This window comes from Conger conger, chromosome 18, assembly GCF_963514075.1.
Source record: "Conger conger chromosome 18, fConCon1.1, whole genome shotgun sequence".
Lineage (NCBI taxonomy): Eukaryota > Metazoa > Chordata > Actinopteri > Anguilliformes > Congridae > Conger > Conger conger.
The window spans coordinates 24,507,539-24,514,755 of record NC_083777.1 but is presented as its reverse complement, the minus strand read 5'-3'; the positions used below and the strand labels follow the sequence as shown (position 1 = coordinate 24,514,755).

Sequence of the window (7,217 nt, the reverse complement as noted above, 5' to 3'; positions counted from 1 at the left end):
ACAGGAAGATATAAAACACATTTTTGTAGCTAAATGGGAATGTCTCACTTTGAAACATGGTTCATTTGTTGTAATTGTTGTACCATTCTACAGATGTTAAAAGTGTTAAAATTGACTCATATGCATGCTTGAATATTAACCTGAACACAGCATGTATTGTACATACATTTTGGCAATTGCTTTTACTTATTTGGTCAGTATAAGTATACATATAAGTATGGTTAGGCACATTGTAACATATATAAGATATACAGATGCCAAGAAAATGGTACTGCTACTAAAAAATAATCTTGTACGTGGCATAACTTATAATTGTGTGTCGTGAAACAATATTATGAAGAATAGAAGGGTGAAATTGGTGTTTTTCCTCACTTGTAGATACACTTATTTTGTGGAAAAGTGTTTGTGTGGCCTGTTTCTAACGGATGGGCTGTGAATGGCACCGAGCTGAGCGTGTGGGCTGAGGGACTGAAATGGAGCGGCCCGTTCTGAATGTGATGTGCGGGACTGGGGCCTGTGGGGAGGGCCTGTGGGGAGGGCCTTTGTGCGTCTGTGTCGGACAGAAACAGTTTACACACCGCGCTGCTATCTGTTTACCACACAAGTCTGACGTGATGCCGTTCTGTCATGATATATGGCCATTGTTCATCCGTGTTTGCCTAAAATACCATTCTGTGAAAAACCTGTCGGTGAGATTTTTTCTATTGTTTGCCGGCACTACCATTCCAATGAAACAGAGTATAATACAGAATACCAGCATTCATATGTGAATGACACATTGAGACTATGATAAAGAGTAACAGCAGTCATATGTGAATGACACACTGAGACTATGATAGAGAGTAACAGCAGTCATATGTCAATGAAACACAGAGACTATGACAAAGTGTACCGTCAGTCAAATATGAATGACAGTAATGTAAACTCACCCTGTTCCGAACACCTAGTTAGCTCACCATGTTCCGAACAGTGCAACTTTTACGACGAATAACTAAAAAATTATTACCAGATTGGGTTTGGTTTTTGTGTGTGAAGTATAATTCCTTCTGTTTTCATAAAAATGCGATCCATTTCAGCGTACAGTGACATGGTAATGGTGATCCACTGTGACACTGTAGTGGGGAAGCTGTTGGTAACAAGAGACTACGAACCAGACACGGTTATACGGCAGTGTCCGGACCATCATGAGCTAACGCGGTCTTCTGAACAGTTCTGAACAGTTCCGAACAGTTATTTGTCATTTTCTATAAAATTATTGGTCCACATCACATCAATCAAAGTGTTTTAGTGTCTGACATAGTCTGACATAACCATAAAGCACATTCCTCAGAATAAAAAGTACCATTGAATATTAACGTTAACTTCTGGTGGAAGCGGCCGCTTCTCCGTGTTCTGTTCGGTGAGTTTACGTTATAATGAGGAGTACCAGCAGTCAAATGTGAATGAAACAGACACACAAGGGTGGGTAAGGAATCAGTCTGGGGAAAGGAAAACCTGTATACCTAAGAAATTCCCAATGACCCTTTTAAAAGACAGTATTTCAATAGTCACTTTCTGCGGGAGGTTCATTGTTTGTATCTCAGATGTCCTTTTGTGTGACGCATATACAAAGGGACACAAGCTACCAACAATTCTGAAGGAGAAAAACGAAGATAAGGAGCATGGGGGTTATTGGTGTAATGCTTTTTTGGTGTTACTTATTATAATTCCATACTCTCATAATTCAAAATGGAGTTTTATTCGGAGGAAACTGGAGGTTTTAAAGCGTCGGAGACCGAAGCGGGTCACATCTGAAGGGCCGCAAGGAAAGGAATGCCAAAGTAGCACCTTTTGAGTGATGTCAACCGAACAAGTGATCTCATTGTGTCGAGCGCTCAATAATGTGTCACATCCTTGCCCGCCCCTCTCCCAACTACACAGAGTTCTTGAAGGAAGTAATTTAAGCTTTGTAAGGAGCAGAAAAAAAAGATTGCGTCGGTCCCCCGGTTACAGTGTCCCCCCTGTGTCTGTGTACCAGACAGGACTGTTGTTACGCTGCGTGCCACAGAATGCCGGGGCGCTTTGTGCTTTAGAAAGACACTGTGAGAAACACGCACAGCTGGGCCGCGAGAATGGAAAGAGCTATAATCGTTATTTACGTTTCATCATAATGAAGCAGCTGTCAGCGCCGTCCTGCTCTTAGTCAGTTTAATTCAAGCTTAATTAAAAACACTCATATGCATCATACGTCAAGATATCACTGCACGGCCATTTTGTTTTTTGTAAAAGAATTCAAACGATGCAAATAAGACATTTGTCTCACTGGATAAGCTTGGCATGAGTTTCTTTTGTACAAATCTTTTTTTATTTTCCCCTCGTGCATCCTTGTTGGTTTGGAAAAAAAATGTTTGGTCTGCATTGTCTTTTGCGATGACTGTAGAGTAGAGTAGCACTTAGTGCAATTGCCCTTTGGGGAGTGAAGACAGCGATGTTTCCATTGTGTGAGGTAAGCTCTCTGCAGGTATGGGTGTGTCTCTGAGCAGGGAAAGGGAGGTGTAAGAGCTGTTGGGTTTAGCTAACTCATTCAGTGTTCAGTTCTGTTCTGTTGTGCTCCAGCCAGTGGATTTTTACAAACACAAAAGCAAAGGTTTACCCAGGTAAAGCAGGGCTGGACATGTCAGGACGTGGTGTGAGATGGTGTTTTGGCTTTAGGCACGGGAGAGTGTTTATGTTTGGGGAGTCAGGGTTCTTCTGTGTATCAGTGGGGTTCTCACCATTCGAACCCGAGGAGATGAATCAACTTAAATGTCTTGGGTTGTGGTAAAAGCTGAGCTCAAATCGAAATATTGCTATGTATTCTACAGAAGCATATACATACATCAAACAAAAAGAAGCAAAAATACAATGCTTAAGCGGTGTAAAAATCAGTGACCATCCACAAACTGGTAAAACTGTAAAAAGGGCAAATAAGAATTATCCATTTCTGCCAATAAAACATGAAGACATTGAACATTCCATCTGTTTGCTGCTTTTGCCAGTCAATTATTCCTTCTGATATGAATTCGATTTGTGTTTAAATTCAAAAATCAGAAATAATTTTTCCTTTTCAAAGAAATGAAAGAAAAAAATCTGCAAAGGAATGGAGGATAGAGAAAAATATGTTTGGAATGAATCTGGCAAAAAAAATCTTTTTAAGTATTTCATGCGAAAAGATATTTAAACAGATGTGGCCAATATAGTAGAAGCTGTGTATTTGGGTTTTTACAGGAAATTGCTGTAGCTGGGCTGCAGCATTGCAAATCATGAACAAGAAAATAAAAAAACAATTATATTCATGAGTCAGACTGGAGCAAACATTTTCAGTTCAACCCATATTCACAAGGACTACTTTGTATTTTGTGTGTACATGTACATATGCGCTGTGCATAATAATGGTATTAATGATTTGTGATGGAGACTGAGGCCATGCCTTTGTCTGAACTCTATTATTATCAAACTATTATCTATCAATTATTAGCATTAGACCACTGCATGTCGATGGTGCTCTTTTCCAGAGACTGTTCATTGAATATTAGTTTTGTATATTAGCGCAGTGACCTTTATACAGTAGTGTGCAAAGATTTGGGCACCCCTGGTCAAAAAGCCTTTTACAATTAATATATAACAATTAATATATGAACAGAAGCGAACCTGACCTCCAAATGGTACAACGTTAAACATGACACATTTCTTTACATTTTTAAGTAAGATTTTTATTTACATTTTTTGCAGTTTCAAAATGATAAAAAAGGCCTTGTGCAAAAGTTTGGGAGCGCTGTCAGTTAGTACTTTGTAACTATAATAGCTTGTGAACGCTTCCTGTAGCCAGCTAAGAATCTTTCAATTCTCGCTTTTGAATTTTTTCCCCCATTCTTCCTGGCAGAACCTCTAGAAATATTCTTGCTTAATTTTGCGTTGAAGTCGTTCATTCTGGTAACTCTGCAATGTAGGTCTTTGTTGTTTAAAGTATGCTGTATTGTGAACCTGTGAACAGCAAGACCTGTGTTTGCTCCTTGTTTTTTACAGTTATTTTGCAGTGATGTGTGGGTTCTTCCCACGAGGTCTCAGCCATTCTATCTGAAATCATTCTCCCAGACCTAGCCTTGACTTCAACTGTTCCATTTATCTTCCAATTTCTAATGTTTTTCACAGTGGAAATAGGTAGTTTGGTGGAAATGAACCATCTTCATTCTGAAGTCCTTGGAGAACCGTTTATAGGAACCCATGGTTGTTAACACCAGACAGAACAGCCACTGCAGTTGGATGCTTTAGAAGGCATGATGTAACTTCAGAATAAAAAGTTCAGCCCTGGAATGATACTCACCTGACTCATTGAAGTCCTAAAGAGTAAATCACCTGGGTCTGGGCCTTAGTAAGATATATTTTTTTATAAAGTAACAAAGAATAATCCAAAACGGTTCCCAAACTTTTGCACAGGGCCCTTTTCCTTTTTATTTCATTTTTTAAATTTATAAACATAAATATAAATCTATCTTGCTCCAGAATTTACAGAAACGTCTCATGTTTAACTCTGTACCATTTAGAGTTCAGGTTTGCTTTCGAGCACATACAGATTAATTGTCACAGACATTTAAACCAGGGGTGCCCACATTTTTGCACCACACTGTATAATCTGCAGCAGAGACATTATCCTCATATCTGCATTGTGTGCCTTCAGCTGCCGGTGTGGTGCAGAGACGGGGGGAATCCGGGGACGCTAAACGTCCTCTAATCGATGCGTGCTGAAGACACAGAGGCCTGTGGGTAAGGAGGACCACTCCAGCGTCAGCAACACCGGTTCCCCGCGAGGCAATTACTCTGCTGGGAAAACAAACAAAATGGCCAACTAAATATGCTAAATTAAGTGTTTCCCGCAGAAAATAGGTACTTCCTAATTGCTGATCCTTCAGAAAAAAAACGTGGCATTGTATCGGCTAATGGTGAGGCAGCCACTGTGGACCCGACTACGCTGGTGTTTTGCAGCGCAGCTCCTGATAACCGTGTGGTCCCGTCTGCCTGGATTGACAGAGTGTTTACCACCTGTCACTCAAAGTGAGCTTCTTGCGCTGTGTGCGCCGGTGAAAAGAATCAGGCCTGTAATTTACTCTGTTTCACCTCAGCCTCTCACGAGCTCAGCCACTAAAACAACAGCGCAGAGAGCCCAGGGCACAGCACACCTCCATCGCTAATACGTGGACCACAAGTTGCACAGAATCAGAGGAAAACAATGATTTCTGAACACTCGACTGCAGCTACAGTTTGGCTGCTGTCATGTTTCACTCAGATACAAACATACATGAAGGAATTATGATACTAAAACAGCAAAATTAAGTGTGTGGCAGTAGGCCTAATTGAAGGGTGAAGAAATAAATAAATCCCCAATGTATTTCATTTATATTACAAAGTGCAAAGTTCGGCTGATAAAAATGAAATTCAAGTCAAAATTCAATGAGGCTTATGACTATACGTACTGTATGTGTGACATGTACTGTATGTGTATTCCTTATTCATTTCTCATAATTGGAGTAAAGTGATATTGCAGCCTGGAAATGTGTGGACTGGGAAATGTAACACAGAAAATATATATGAGATGTGTTTTGTTGTAGATCAGAAACAGCTGAAGATAGGTAGACGTCCCACTGAGAGCAGGAGAGCTCCCTGTAAATTGGGGCTTTCTTTTCTGATCGTCTGTCTGTACAAAGGCCTTTATGTCCCCTATGGAGCAAAGCTGGGACCCACAATGCCCCCGACGCACAGGAACAAGCTGCCATCCCCAAAATCACAGGGTCCACCCGCATCCTTCCCCTTCGGGAAATGAAGGGTTAAAAAAGAAATCTTTGTCAGAACGCAATCAGTCATTTCCTAGTTCTTAGTCCACAGAAAATCCCCACTCACTTCCTCCTCTGGCCTCTGTCTGTAGGGCCATTGTTGGGGACAAATTAACTGTGAAACTAATTTAGTGAAGGAAGAAAGATTGGACATGATTAGTCCTTCCTTCTTTAGCCATCCTTCTGTCCCAACTCCGTATTTAAAGCTACGGCAGCCTCGACACTGGCTGTGGGGAAAATGCCTTGCATCAGAAACACAGGGACCAGCAGCACCACTGCCCCATCAGCCACCTGTGCAGTCTGAACACCTGATTCCCCACGTGAAGGCCACGCAGGAATGGCATCTGCACATCTACACCGGACCAGCGGCGGGGGAGGTGGGGGCGAAGGGGGGAATTCAGAATTGAATTTCCTCAGCAATCTTCCGGGATTTAACCCCCCCTTTGGAGCGAGCTGCTACTGGAAATTGTGCCTTCACGACAAATTCAGCCCAAAGCTTCAATTAGCGGCTCTCACAATGCCGCGCTGACCCCACTCCTGTTCCCCCGCGTCCCCTCTTCACCTCCGCCCGGAAACGCGGATACACCTGTTCATTTGTACGCTGGAAACTAAAAACCCAAATGGCCAGCTTCTGCTGCGTTTCCGAGCTGCTATTTGATCCCCAATCCAATTCCCCCACAACGACACTGCCCGCGGCTTAACCCCTGCCGAAATGGAAAGTGTTTGAAACCCTTTTAAACCTCCAGCAATACACCCTGCGTGCCCCGACACTCTTTATTCAAATAAGCCAGCGTTATCCACTGATGCCTGATGGGGAACATCACCTTTAAACGGTCCTAACCGACAAAAAAAACATAACACACATTTACTCATTTCTCCAGTGATTTAAAACTGTAATTTAAACTCGCCAGTGGTGTGCTGATAAATCATTTCCCAACTGGCCTCCCTAGTGCAGTCTGAGGATGGCCGTTTGGCCTGGAGCTCTCAGTGTGCGTGTGCACTTCGTCTACAGATCTGAGCACGCTGGAGAAGGTGCGGCCAGTTTTCCCAGCTTTCCCAGGTTAGCGCGGCGCTCCGAGGCGTTCCTACTGGCCACACGGATTACTTGCGGATTTAGTTTTATGTAACATTTAGCTGCAGGGTAATTCATTACTGCCAACATTCCTCCTGAAATCCATAAAACATAAACCTTTTTTTAAATCATACATGGTTACACCGGGCTGTATGCTTGTAATATTGCATCATCTGTAACCCTATTACAAAACTGCTTGGACTGAAGTGGATGAGAGAGGCCCAACGGCTGACCAGGCCAGGACAGACTCCATGGAGTCCATGGAACTTACGGCCTTTCCCACCAGACAGCATGTCTAC

General features: G+C 42.3%; 1 protein-coding gene across 2 annotated transcripts in view; it reads right to left on the bottom strand.

Annotated features, from left to right (window-relative positions):
• shtn1 (shootin 1) overlaps window positions 1-7,217 on the bottom strand; it is a 38,398-nt gene that overhangs the window by 1,275 nt on the left and 29,906 nt on the right. The gene's annotated exons all lie outside the window — the stretch shown is intronic.